Genomic DNA, 15,790 nt, shown 5'->3' with positions numbered 1-15,790 from the left:
TCCATCTACATCAACTGATGCCTTCGTTCTTGGCGTGCTATCTACACCACCACCTGAAGACCAAGCCTGAGAGTCGATCTAGCACTATGCATTTTTTATGAACTTTTTGGTAACTTGTTGCCAAAGGGGGAGAAAATGTATAGATCATAGGCTTCGAGAGGGAGTGTTGCTTTTTATTCTCTCTTATTGTTTGGTGGTTAAACTTTGTTTATTTTCTTGTTTGAGATACTTTATGCTTTTGTGCGATACTTGGATGATCATGTGTTTGATCATATGCTACCTTAATGCTTGTTGGATGACATTATCCTTTTATATCCCCATATATGATCATTCACTTTGCTTGGTGATGAGTGCATGTATTTCATTATTATCATTTTGAGCGCTCCACCAAGATGTATGTGACGTGGAAGAGTAACCCATGTTCCTAACTTATTGTGCATTTGCAGTCCAAAGCAAATCTTAAACTATGCACAAATTTAGGGGAAGCTCTTGCTTTTCACATACTTCTCAAAGCGACAATGTTTTTCACTCTTATTATCATTTGTTGAAGCTTTGATCTATATGTTGTCATCAATTACCAAAAAGGGGGAGATTGAAAGTGCAACTATCCCTAGGTGGTTTTGGTAATTCCGAACAACATATAGCTCATTGAGCTAATGCTATTTCAAGATTAATATCTCAGGAAAGCTCAATGTTTGGCATGGCATGGATGAGAAAAGTGGACCCCTCAAAATGCTAAGGATAAAAGGATTGGCTCAAGCTCAAAGCTCAAGACTCTACATTTTCTATTTTAGTGATCCAAGATCACATTGAGTCTATAGGAAAAGCCAATACTATCAAGGAGCGATGAGGTGTTGCTTAATGAGGCTCTTGCTCAAAATGCTTAGTGATATGATCCAAAGCCCTCAAGTACTTTCTCACATCCACATATGACCTAAACCAAAAGTCAAACTCGGCCCCACCGATTCTTTGTATCCGGCTCCACCGAGTTCAAATGTCATAGCCACTGCAACAAACCCTAGGCAAATCAGTCTCATCGATAGGGATCTCGGTCTCACCGAGATGGGATTGTAATCTCTCTGTTTCCCTTCGTAACATTTCGGTCTTACCGAGATGAGCGATCGGTCCCACCGAGATTGCAATGTAAACTCTCTGTTTCCCCTTCGCAACGTTTTGGTCTCACCGAAATGAGCGATCGGTCCCACCGAGTTTACCTGACCAACTTTCTGGTTAGCTTATTAGCAAAATCGGTCTCACCGAGTTTGTGTAATCGGTCTCACCGAGATTATGTTATGCCCTAACCCTAACCATATCGGTCCTACCGAGTTGCATGTCGGTCCCACCAAAAACCCTAACGGGTCACTAGCTTTGTTGAATCGGTCCAACCGAGTTTAACTATTCGGTCCCACCGAGATTGGCAAGTTGTGTGTAACGGTTAGAATTTGTGTGGAGGCTATATATACCCCTCCACCACCTCTTCATTCATGGAGAGAGCCATCAGAACAAACCTACACTTCCAACCTACTTTTTCTGAGAGAGAACTACCTACACTTGTGTTGAGGCCAAGATATTCCATTCTTACCATATGAAGCTTGATCTCTAGCTTTCCCCAAGTTGCTTTCCACTCAAATCTTCTTTCCACCAAATCCATACCCTGTGAGAGAGAGTTGAGTGTTGGGGAGACTATCATTTGAAGCACAAGAGCAAGGAGTTCATTATCAACACACCATTTGTTACTTCTTGGAGAGTGGTGTCTCCTAGATTGGCTAGGTGTCCCTCGGGAGCCTCCGACAAGATTGTGGAGTTGAACCAAGGAGTTTGTAAGGGCAAGGAGATTGCCTACTTCATGAAGATCTACCGCTAGTGAGGCAAGTCCTTCGTGGGCAATGACCATGGTGGGATATACAGGGTTGCTTCTTCGTGGACCCTTCATGGGTGGAGCCCTCCGTTGACTCACGCAACCGTTACCCTTCGTGGGTTGAAGTCTCCATCAACGTGGATGTACGATAGCACCACCTATCGGAACCACGGCAAAAACATTTGTGTCTCTCATTGCGTTTGAATCCTCCAAACCCTTCCCTTTACATTATTGGAAGTTGCATGCTTTACTTTCCGCTGCTCATATACTCTTTGCATGCTTGCCTGAATTGTGTTAAGATTGCTTGACTTGTCCAAAGTTGCTAAAATCTGTCAAGAACTAAAATTGGGAAAAGGATAAGCTTTGATTTGGTCAAGTAGTCTAATCACCCCCCCTCTAGACATACTTTCGATCCTACACCCAGGCGCAGCCTGGGCCTGTTGTGTTCCTTCTGGCCCATAATAATTCTCTGTAAAGTTTCAGGGCATTCGAACTCCATCTGATATTGATTTTCTGCGATGTAAAAACATGGAAAAAACAGCAAGTGGCACTTGGCACTATGTCAATAGGTTAGTACCAAAAAATGATATAAAATGATTGTAAAACATCCAAGATTGATAATATAACAGCATGGAACAATCAAAAATTATAGATAAGTTGGAGACGTATCAGCATCCCCAAGCTTAACTCCTACTCGTCCTTGAGTAGGTAAGTGATAAAAACGGAATTTTTGATGTGGAATGCTGCCTAACATGTCATATCATATTTCTTTTCTTTATAGCATGGACATTTGGACTTTTAGTTTTTCAAAGCAATAGTCTAGTTTTGACATGATAATTTACATACTCAAGCATATCAACAAGCAACCATGTCTTTAAAAATATCAACACTAAAATAAGTTATCCCTAACCCATCATGCTCAACCATTGATCCATTCATGAAACACATTCGAGTATTAGCTACACCCAATACTTAAGTACGATCATATTGCCTCCTAGTTGGTGCTTTTATAAGAGAAGATGGAGACTCAAAATAAAAATTGCATAAAGTAAAAGAAAGGCCCTTCGCAGAGGGAAGTAGGTATTTGTAGAGGTGCTAGAGCTCAAAGCGAAAAACTTAGAGATAAAAACATTTTGGGAGGTGTATCCATCCCACCAACGAAAACGACTTCAAGTTCCCAATACTTTCCATGCATAGATATATCATAGGCGGTTCCCAAACAGAAAATAAAGTTTATTCCTTTTTCCACCATACTTTCACTTTCCATGGCTAACCGTATCCACGGGTGCCCTCCATACCAACACTTTCCAAGGAATTTATTATTTGACAACATAAAGTAAATTCATTTTAGCATTTCGGGACTGGGCATCCCTAATACCTTTGCCTTACTCTAGTGCAATGAGAAGTGAATAAACACTCATCGTGAGAATAACACATCTAGCATGGAAAATATTAGCCACCCCTCACCACTCCGCGAGCAAAACAAACACACAAAAGAGAAGTTTATTTTGAAAATTAGAGATGGCACATACAAACTTGCTTAGAACGGCAAAATAATACAGCATAGAGGTAGATATAGTAGACTCATGTGGCAAAACTGGTTTAAAGGTTTTTGGATGCACAAGTAGAGATCATACTTAGTGCAAAATGAAGGCTAGCAAAAGATTGAGAAGCGACCAACCAAGAAACGGATAATCTCATAAGCAAACATTAAGCATAAATAACACCGAATAATGCACCACAAGTAGGATATAATTTCATTGCATGACTATTGACTTTCGTACTTGCATAGGGAATCACAAACCTTAACGCCAATATTCTTACTAAAGCATAATTACTCATCAAGATGACTCACATGTCACATCATCATATCTCAAAACTATTACTAAGGATCAAGTTTATTTTGTCCAATGATCTTCATGAAAGTTTTTATTATATCCTTCTTGGATATCTATCACTTTGGGACTAATTTTCATGTGTTGCTTTTCATAAGCTCAAACAAATATAAGTGAAGATCATGAGCATAATATTTCTTTCTCTCAAATTAATTTAAGTGAAGCAAGAGAGAATTTCTTCAAAAATACTAAAGCACAGCGTGCACAAAAAAGATATAAGTGAAGCACTAGAGCAAGTCCATAGCTCATAAAAAATTTAAGTGAAGCATAGAGAGAAATTCTAACAAGTCATGACATAATTTTGGCTCTCTCAAATAGGTGCGTCCAGCAAGGATTGATGACTTAAGACACAAAATAAAACAAGAAAAGACTCATATCATACAAGACGCTCCAAGAAAAACACATATCATGTGACAAATAAAAATGTAGTTTCGAGTAAAATACCAATAGTTGTTAGAAGAAAGAGGGGATGCCACTCGGGGGCATCCCCAAGCTTAGTTGGTTGCTCATTTTTGGATAATAGCTTGGGATGCTGGGGCATCCCCAAGCTTAGGCTCTTCTATCCTTTATTCCTTCATCCATTCTAAGATAACCCAAAACTTGAAAACTTCAATCACACAAGACTCAACAAAACCTTCGTGAGATCTGTTAGTATAAGAATAATAAATCACTACTATAAGTACTGACTCAAACCAATTCATATTTTGTTTTTGTATTATATATGCTGTATTACAACTTTTCTATGGCAAAAAATCATCAAAGAAAACCACGGAGCCATCAAAATAAGCACATAACACAAAGAAAACAGAATCTGTCAAAACAGAATAGTCTGTAGCAATCTGACTATTTCGAATACTTCTCTGACTCCCAAAATTCTAAAAAATTAGGACAACCTGAGAAATTTGTATATTGATCTACTGCAAGTGGAATGGGTATTTTATCGCTCTCTGGTAAAGAATGAAAATTATTTTTGTGAGCATAAAAGTTTCTGTTTTTTCAGCAAGATCAAACAACTATCAATCACCCAAGAAGATCCTAAAGGCTTTACTTGGCACAAACACTAATTAAAACATAAAAACATAATAATAACTGTAGCATAATTGTGCTAACAATCAAAAGAGGAAACAAAAAGCAAAAATATTTTTTATTCATTGGGTTGTCTCCCAACAAGTGCTACAGTTTTACGCCCTTAGCTAGGCATAAAGCAAGGATCTAAGTTTTGTCATCCTTCATCTTAACCTTCTTAGAGGTGTTTTCATCATGGGTTTTTGTGAACACAACATAAAACATATTATCCATAGAAACCTTAGCATTCCTAAGTTGATGTTCATCATACCCTTTTTCATTTCCCGAACAATCCAATAGTAATGTTGATTAACATTATTGAAAACTTGTTGGATTATATCTAGAACGGGGACTTCCTTTTTGAGATTCTCATCAAAGATTTTCTTATCCCCCAACAAGTGTCTTAAATAATAATCACTATTGTAGATAATTTCATCTATCACAGGTTTTTCATGATTCATACCATAAAAATCAAAGATTTCCCTAGCTTCAAGTATTATGTAATCAAATTCATTCATAAGGACAAGAGTCGCCAACTTTTTAGCTCTAGGACTCTTTATAACAGGAAGCTCAAAATACAATCTTTGCAAAGTAGGATGGGTACGAATAAATTTACTCTCAAGTTTCAGAACTAGTTCTAAAATAGCATCTGCACAAGATCTAGTAGTTTTAAGTATAGGAGTATCATCAAGACTTAGATTCCCAACACAGTTGAAAAATTCTTGGATACGTTCTTTCCCCATAATGTTCCCTTGCCCCAAGATAAAAGTTTTAGCATCCAGATTGCCCGTACGTCCAATCTTAGGAGTAAGGCCATCATCTATTGGTGCCATACCAAAATCACTCATGGTTGCAAGCAAAGGATAGATCTGACGAGAAAACGGCGAACGAAAAAGAGAGGCGAATAAAACGGAAAATTTTTGTGAAGTGGGGGAGAGGAAAACGAGAGGGAATTGGAAAATAATGTAAATTTCAAGGAGATGAGGTTTGTCATTAGGAACCTGGTATATGTTGAAGATCCTCCCCGGCAACGGCGCCAGAAATTCCTTTCGATGTGGCTTAAAGCTACGTCAGTATTTCCCCAAAGAGGAAGGGATGATGCAGCATAGCGGCGGTAGGTATTTCCCTCACATATGAAACCAAGGTTATCAAACTAGTAGGAGAACCAAGCAACACAACGTAAACAACACCTGCACACAAATAACAACTTCTCGTAACCCGACGTGTTAAAGGGGTTGTCAATCCCTTCCGGGGTACGGCGCCTCAAGATAGGCAAACGAACGTGAGGTAAATTTGTAGTAGATTGATAGATCGAACGCCAAATAAAAAAATAAGAATAAATTGCAGAAAAGTATTTTTGGGTTTTTGGTTTAGCAGATATGAAAATAAACTCAAAGGAAAAGTAGATCGCAAAGGCAAATATATGAGAGAGAAGACCCGGGGGCCGTAGGTTTCACTAGTGGCTTCTCTCGAGAAAAATAGCAAACAATGGGTGAATAAATTACTGTTGGGCAATTGATAGAACTTCAAATACTCATGATGATATTCAGGCAATGATCATTATATAGGCATCACGTCCAAGATTAGTAGACCGACTCCTGCCTACATCTACTACTATTACTCCACACATCAACCGCTATCCAGCATGCATCTAGTGTATTAAGTGTTGGGGAACGCGGTAATTTCACAAAAATTCCTACGCACACACAAGATCATGGTGATGCACAGCAACGAGAGGGGATAGTGTCGTCCACTTACCCTTGTAGACCATAAGCGGAAGCGTTATGAGAACGTGGTTGATGTAGTCGTAAGTCTTCACGATCCGACCGATCCAAGTATCGAATGCCCGGCACCTCCGAGTTCAGCACACGTTCATCTCGGTGACGTCTCACGAACTCCGATCCAGCAGAGCTTCGAGGGAGAGTTCCGTAAGCACGACGGCATGATGATGATGATGATGATGATGATGATGCTACCGACGCAGGGCTTCGCCTAAGCACCGCTACGATATGACCGAGGTGGATTATGGTGGAGGGGGGCACCGCACACAGCTAAAAGATCAACTGATCAACTTGTGTGTCTATGGGGTGCCCCCTCCCCCGTATATAAAGGAGTGGAGGAGGGGAAGAGAACGGCCCTCCTAGGCGCGCCCCAAGGGGAGTCCTACTCCCACCGAGAGTAGGACTCCAACCCTTCCAAGAGTAGGAGTACGAGAGAGGGGGAGGAAAGGGGGGCGCCCCCCCTCCTTGTCTAATTCGGACTAGAGGGAAAGGGCGTGCGCGGCCTGCCCTGGCCGGCCCTCCTCTTCTCCACTAAGGCCCACCAGGCCCATTACACTCCTCGGGGGGTTCCGGTAACCTCCCGGTACTCCGGTATTTGTCCGAACTTGCCCGGAACCTTTCCGAAGTCCAAACATAGTCATCCAATATATCGATCTTTATGTCTCGACCATTTCGGGACTCCTCGTCATGTCCGTGATCATATCCGGGACTCTGAACCACCTTCGGTACATCAAAACACATAAACTCATAATATCGATCATCACTAAACGTTAAGCGTGCGGATCCTACGGGTTCGAGAACTATGTAGACATGACCGGGACTCGTCTCCGGTCAATAACCAATAGCGGAACCTGTATGCTCATATTGGTCCTACATATTCTACGAAGATCTTTATCGGTCAAACCGCATAACAACATACATTGTTCCCTTTGTCATCGGTATGTTACTTGCCCGAGATTCGATCGTCGGTATCCTCATACCTAGTTCAATCTCGTTACCGGCAAGTCTCTTTACTCATTCTGTAATGCTACATCATGTAACTAACTCATTAGCTACATTGCTTGCAAGGCTTATTGTGATGTGCATTACCGAGAGGGCCCAGAGATACCTCTCCGACAATCAGAGTGGCAAATCCTAATCTCGATCTATGCCAACTCAACAAGTACCATCAGAGACACCTGTAGAGCACCTTTATAATCACCCAGTTACGTTGTGACGTTTGGTAGAACACAAAGTGTTCCTCCAGTATTCGGGAGTTGCATAATCTCATAGTCGTAGGAACATGTATAAGTCATGAAGAAAGCAATAGCAACAAACTAAACGGTCATCGTGCTAAGCTAACGGATGGGTCAAGTCAATCACATCATGCTCTAATGATGTGATCCCGTTAATCAAAAGACAACTCATGTCTATGGTTAGGAAACATAACCATCATTGATTTACGAGCTAGTCAAGTAGAGGCAAACTAGTGACACTCTGTTTTTCTATGTATTCACACATGTACTAAGTTTCCGGTTAATACAATTCTAGCATGAATAATAAACATTTATCATGACATAAAGAAATATAAATAACAACTTTATTATTGCCTCTAGGCAATATTTCCTTCAGTCTCCCACTTGCACTAGAGTCAATAATCTAGATTACACAGTAATGATTCTAACACCCATGGAGTCTTGGTGCTGATCATGTTTTGCTCGTGAGAGAGGCTTAGTCAACGAGTCAGCAACAATCAGATCCGTATGTATTTTGCAAATCTCTATGTCTCCCTCCTTGACTTGATCGCAGATCGAATTGAAGCATCTCTTGATGTTCTTGGTTCTTTTGTGAAATCTGGGTTCCTTTGCCAAGGCAATTGCACCAGTATTGTCACAAAAGATTTTCATTGGACTCAATGCACTAGGTATGACACCTAGATCGGATATGAACTCCTTCATCCAGACTCCTTCATTTGCTGCTTCCGAAGCATATATGTACTCCGCTTCACATGTAGATCCCGCCACGATGCTTTGCTTAGAACTGCACCAACTGACAGCTCCACCGTTCAATATAAACACGTATTCGGTTTGTGACTTAGAGTCATCCGGATCAGTGTCAAAGCTTGCATCGACGTAACCATTTACGACGAGCTCTTTGACACCTCCATATACGAGAAACACATCCTTAGTCTTTTTCAGGTATTTCAAGATGTTCTTGACCGCTGTCCAGTGATACACTCCTGGATTACTTTGGTACCTCCCTGCTAAACTAATAGCAAGGCACACATCAGGTCTGGTACACAGCATTGCATACATGATAGAGCCTATGGCTGAAGCATAGGGAACATCTTTCAGTTTCTCTCTATCTTCTACAGTGGCCGGGCATTGAGTCTGACTCAACTTCACACCTTGTAACACAGGCAAGAACCCTTTCTTTGCTTGATCCATTTTGAACTTCTTCAAAGCTTTACCAAGGTATGTGCTTTGTGAAAGTCCAATTTTTTTTTGAATAAAGTGAAAGTCCAATTAGGCGTCTTGATCTATCTCTATAGATCTTGATGCCCAATATATAAGCAGCTTCACCGAGGTATTTCATTGAAAAACTCTTATTCAAGTATCCTTTTATGCTATCCAGAAATTCTATATCATTTCCAATCAACAATATGTCATCCACATATAATATTAGAAATTCTACAGAGCTCCCACTCACTTTCTTGTAAATACATGCTTATCCAAAAGTCTGTATAAAACCATATGCTTTGATCACACTATCAAAACGTCTATTCCAACTCCGAGATGCTTGCACCAGTCCATAGATGGATCACTGGAGCTTGCACACTTTGTTAGCTCCCTTTGGATCGATGAAACCTTCGGGTTGCATCATATACAACTCTTCTTCCAGAAATCCATTCAAGAAAGCAGGCTTTACATCCATTTGCCAAATTTCATAATCATAAAATGTGGCAATTGCTAACATGATTCGGACAGACTTAAGCATCGCTACGGGTGAGAAAGTCTCATCGTAGTCAACTCCTTGAACTTGTCGAAAACCTTTCGCAACAAGTCGAGGTTTGTAGACAGTAACATTACCGTCAGCGTCAGTCTTCTTCTTGAAGATCCATTTATTCTTGATGGCTTGCCGATCATCGGGCAAGTCAACCAAAGTCCACACTTTGTTCTCATACATGGATCACATCTCAGATTTCATGGCCTCAGGCCATTTTGCGGAATCTGGGCTCATCGTCGCTTCCTCATAGTTCGTAGGTTCGTAATGGTCAAGTAACATGACTTCCAGAACAGGATTACCGTACCACTCTAGTGCGGATCTTACTCTGGTTGACCAACGAGGTTCGGTAGTAACTTGATCTGAAGTAACATGATCTTCATCATTAGCTTCCTCACTAATTGGTGTAGGAGTGACAAGAACAGATTTCTGTGATGACCTACTTTCCAATAAGGGAGCTGGTACAGTTACCTCATCAAGTTCTACTTTCCTCCCACTCACTTCTTTCAAGAGAAACTCCTTCTCTAGAAAGGATCCATTCTTAGCAACGAATGTCTTGCCTTCAGATCTGTGATAGAAGGTGTACCCAACAGTCTCCTTTGGGTATCCTATGAAGACACATGTCTCCGATTTGGGTTCGACCTTATCAGGTTGAAGCTTTTCCACATAAGCATCGCAGCCCCAAAGTTTAAGAAACGACAACTTTGGTTTCTTGCCAAACCACAGTTCATAAGGCGTCGTCTTAACGTATTTAGATGGTGCCCTATTTAACATGAATGCAACCGTCTCTAAAGCATAACCCAAAAACGATAGCGGTAAATCAGTAAGTGACATCATAGATCATACCATATCTTGTGAAGTACGGTTACGACGTTCGGACACACCATTACGCTGTGGTGTTCCGGGTGGCGTGAGTTGCGAAACTATTCTGCATTGTTCCAAATGAATACCAAACTCGTAACTCAAATATTCTCCTCCACGATCAGATTGTAGAAACTTTATTTTCTTGTTACGATGATTTTCCACTTCACTCTAAAATTCTTTGAACTTTTCAAATGTTTCAGACTTATGTTTCATCAAGTAGATATACCCATATCTGCTCAAATCATCTGTGAAGGTGAGAAAATAACGATACCCGCCACGAGCCTCAACATTCATCGGACCACACACATCAGTATGTATGATTTCCAACAAATCTGTTGCTCGCTCCCTAGTTCTGGAGAACGGCGTTTTAGTCATCTTGCCCATGAGGCATGGTTCGCAAGTACCAAGTGATTCATAATCAAGTGAATCCAAAAGTCCATCAGAATGGAGTTTCTTCATGCGCTTTACACCATATGACCTAAACGGCAGTGCCACAAATAAGTTGCACTATCATTATCAACTCTGCATCTTTTAGCTTCAATATTATGAATATGTGTATCACTACTATCGAGATTCATCAAAAATAGACCACTCTTCAAGGGTGCATGACCATAAAAGATATTACTCATATAAATAGAACAACCATTATTCTCATATTTAAATGAATAACCGTCTCGCATCAAACAAGATCCAGATATAATGTTCATGCTCAACGCTGGCACCAAATAACAATTATTTAGGTCTAAAACTAATCATGAAGGTAGATGTAGAGGTAGCGTGCCGACCGCGATCACATCGACTTTGGAACCATTTCCCACGCGCATCGTCACCCCCTTAGCCAATCTTTGCTTAATCCATAGTCCCTGTTTCGAGTTGCAAATATTAGCAACTGAACCAGTATCAAATACCCAGGCACTACTGCGAGCATTATTAAGGTACACATCAATAAAATGTATATCACATATACCTTTCTTCACCTTGCCATCCTTCTTATCCACCAAATACTTGGGGCAGTTCCGCTTCCAGTGACCAGTCCCTTTGCAGTAGAAGCACTCAGTCTTAGGCTTAGGTCAGACTTGGGCTTCTTCACTTAAGCAGCAACTTGCTTGTCGTTCTTCTTGAAGTTCCCCTTCTTCCCTTTACCCTTTTTCTTGAAACTGGTGGTCTTGTTGACCATCAACACTTGATGCTCCTTCTTGATTTCTACCTCTGTGGCTTTTAGCATCGCGAAGAGCTCACGAATCGTCTTATCCATCCCTTGCATATTATAGTTCATCACGAAGCTCTTGTAGCTTGGTGGAAGTGATTGAAGAATTCTGTCAATGACACTATCATCCAGAAGATTAACTCCCAGTTGAATCAAGTGATTGTTATACCCAGATATTCTGAGTGTATGCTCACTGCAGAACTATTCTCCTCCATCTTGCAGCTGTAGAACTTATTGGAGACTTCATATCTCTCAATCCGGGAATTTTCTTGAAACATTAACTTCAACTCCTGGAACATATCATATGCTCCATGATGTTCAAAACGTCGTTGAAGTCCCGGTTCTAAACCGTAAAGCATGGCACATTGAACAATCGAGTAGTCATCAGCTTTGCTCTGCCAGACATTCATAACATCTGGTGTTGCTCCTGCAGTGGGTTTGGCACCTAGCGGTGCTTCCAGGACGTAATTATTCTATGCAGCAATGAGGATAATCCTCATGTTACGAATGTCGGTATCAAAACCGGTGGATCTCGGGTAGGGGGTCCCGAACTATGCGTCTAAGGTCGATGGTAACAGGAGACAAGGAACACGATGTTTACCCAGGTTCGGGCCCTCTCTATGGAGGTAATACCCTACGTCCTGCCTGATTGATATTGATGAATAGGATTATTGCAAGAGTTGATCTACCTCGAGACCGTAATGGCTAAAACCCTAGAGGTCTAGCTTGTATGTCTATGATAATGAGTATCTCCTATCCGGACTAAGTCCTCTGGTTTATATAGACACCGGAAGGATCTAGGGTTACACAAGGTTGGTTACAAAGAAGGGAATCTACATATTCGGTCACCAAGCTTGTCTTCCACGCCAAGGAGAGTCCCATCCGGACACGAGTGCAGTCTTCGGTCTTCGTATCTTCACAGCCCATCAGTCCGGCCCATGGCTAACAGGCCAGACGCCCAAGGACCCCTTAGTCCAGGACTCCCTCAGTAGCCCCCTAACCAGGCTTCAATGACGAGGTGTTCGGCGCACAGACTGTCTTCGGCATTGCAAGGCGGGTTCCTCCTCCAACGTCTTCCAAGTAATGTGTTCGGCTTTCAATTCAATGTTGCACCCCTCGGCTTCTATGCATTTATGACCTCATCCTCCATGTGTCGGGCGAGTGCGGATGGTCAGGGTATTTTTTGCAAATAACACCCTAGCCCTGCAAGAAAGAATGTCTATTTAAAGGGATTGGATCTCAGATCCTTTCGGCATCACGCAGAGAAAATCCTTAGATACTGCCAGGCAAAACCGTTCCAACATGGCCAACATTCCCAGCTCCTCTTCCCGTTCCAACCTAGAAAGAGGCGAGTGGGAGAGGTGCTCCATGCCCCACAGCCAATTGGTGAAGCTACAAACGCGGGGATTTCTCCCTCCTGCAGATCTGGTCCCCGTTCGAGCAGGACTGGCCTCCTTCAACGGCAAAACCCAGGCAGAGGATTTCCCCAATCCGTCTGCGGGAGAACGAGTGTGCTTCATCCCCTATCTGCTGAGGGGCGTGGGATTTCCAATTCACCCATTCCTCCAAGGGCTTCTGGACTACCACGGCCTCCAGCTGCATAATTTTACCCCGGCCTCCGTCCTGCACATCGCGGGTTATGTCGCTTTATGTGAACTATTCCTGGGTTGCGAGGCCCATTTCGATTTGTGGAGAAGACTGTTCTGCCTCCTCCCTCGCAATCAAGGTGGGTCAATTTTTGAAGTGGGGGGAGCCGAAGTGTGGCGCATCGCCAGGACCGGATACCTGTCCGACACGCCGAAGAAACCTACCGAAGAGTGGCCTTCCGAATGGTTCTACATCGACAACATCGCTCTACCCGACCCCGTCCGCATGGGCTTCCCCGAGTTTTCAAATCCTCCGCTGAAGTAACGCCATAGCTGGTGTCCTCGGAGCCTCGAGGAAGAGGATAGTGCAGAGATCAGCCTGCTACTGGGCAAGATTAAGACGCTTGCCCAGTCCGGATTGTCAATAGACGAGGTGATGGCGAAATAATAATGGAGAAGACGACGCCTCACGCTATGGCCGAAAGGACCCGAAGACTCCTGCTGCCCTAGCCAAAATACTGGCCGAGCTGTATAAAGGGGAGAAGGAGGAGTTCACCCATCTCCAAATTCGAGACAGGTTTTCCATGTATAATCCTCCCAGCTGGGTAAGGTTTAGCTCCATTATTTTATTCTTGTCCCTGAATCATTCTTGACCGGCAGCATCTTATCTTGCTCATAACAGGAATGGCAAAAGGCTGTCGAGGGGATCCATGACCCTGCCCCTCAGCCGGAGAATCGCAACCGGGATCTCGACCCCGGATATGAGGAAGATCCGGACATATTTGTGGAGCTTGAGGATGGAATATTCTATCATATGAGCTACGACGGTACATATGTACCCATTATCACCGATTACCCCAGCCTCCTTCCTGCTTCACGTGTAAGTAATCCGAAGACACCTTATCCAAAAGAGTTTTCTCATTCCTCCTTACCCACCGCACTGTCCTGTGCTTAGAAGGGGAAGCGTTCGGCGTGCCATGCTGCCCCGGGAGCATCTCTGAAGAGAGCGTCCCCCATACCAAGCAAGCCTTCTAAGAGGAAGGCAAACGAAGATATGGTCGAGCCTTCATCAAAGAGGTATGAGTTTGCAAGTATGCACCTTCGCAGTCACATCCAACTATGACCTTTCCGTTTACCCTGTATCAGGAAAAAGGTGTGCCAGACTATATCCAGGGGTACGGCCGGTCATACTTCCCGCAGCCAGGATTCAAATCCTGCCGTGAAGACGGGGGCTGATGCGGGGGTGACGCCGGACTGTCCTCCAGCCGAGGACTCGGATGATGTATCTGTCACCAACTCGGAAGTGGAGAGCGCCATGAATCATTGGCGCCGTAGGGCCGTTTTACGAGACCCTGGCTTTTCAGAAGAGTCATTTAACGCCTTCAGCTCGGTCGATGCATATATCTGAGCTGCTCGAGATGGGCTTAATAGAGCCACAAAACAACATTTAAAAGATGTGCAAGTAAGTTTGTTTTGTCTGACTATGATAACCATATGCCAGTAGCCCCCGAGACTTAAAGAAATTGAAACAACTGATTTAAGGATCAATGTACAACCAGGTGCTTATGGAGAAGAACACCATGTTAACTCAGGAACTAGGAAAGTATAGGAGGCAGTTGTCTGCTGCCAATGCCGAACTGGAGAAATTGAAGAAGGCATCCCCCGGTAATGTTTCCCTCCATCGAGAAATCATAATTGTACACTAATAATGCTGATCTAGTTGCTTATCTTTGGATTGGATCGTTAGACCAACTGCGAGAGCAGCTGGACGCCGCTCGAAGTGAAGAACATGGAGCCAAAAAACTGCTAGCAGCGGGAGAGTGTGTGTTAACAAAAGTCGTTCAGGTGAAAAAGAAGCTCCAGGATTCGAACACCAAACTAGGCGAAGAACTGAAACATGTGCGAGCTCAGCTAGCTGACTCCGTGAAGGATAACAAAAAACTGCGAGGCGGCATATTCAGTATGTGGTTGCATTTATCTTATAACAGTTTGGAAGTAAAAGTAGGTAATATAGCTGTGATTGCAGGTATATTAATGGGCCGTCCCGAAGAGGAGGTGTCCGGATCATCAAGTGATCTTCTGCAAGGGTTGTCGCGGTTGCACGAGCAAGCTCGGCAGGCAATGCGGAGTATAGCCAAGGCCTTATGGCCATCTGACTCCCCTCCAGGGAGTATGGAGAAGCTGGTAGAGCTGTTCAAGGGAGCGCGGCAGTGTATCCGACTGTGGAAGATATCGGCCTGCCGAGAGGGTGCGCGAGAAGCCTGGGCCATGATAAAAACATGATATACCAAGCTGGATCCGAATCACATGGCCCGAGTCAGACCGCTAGGGTCAAATGGGGAAAAATTCCCGTTAGTTTGGTATATGGCCAAGTAGAGGTGGCTGCTAGATACTCCCAACAGGATTGTAAATTAGACCGCCTGTTGGACGGTATAAAGGAGGAAGTTTTTGAGTCCTAAGTGACCATGTACTTTCCTTCTAGCTGGATAATAAGAACAATTGTCATGGCCGACCTTTTCACTTCGACCTCTGGACGCGAAGGTGCGGGGTGT

Source organism: Triticum urartu, chromosome 5A (assembly GCF_056163025.1).
Source record: "Triticum urartu cultivar PI428250 chromosome 5A, HENAU_Tu73, whole genome shotgun sequence".
NCBI lineage: Eukaryota > Viridiplantae > Streptophyta > Magnoliopsida > Poales > Poaceae > Triticum > Triticum urartu.
This window is presented reverse-complemented; position numbering follows the sequence as displayed.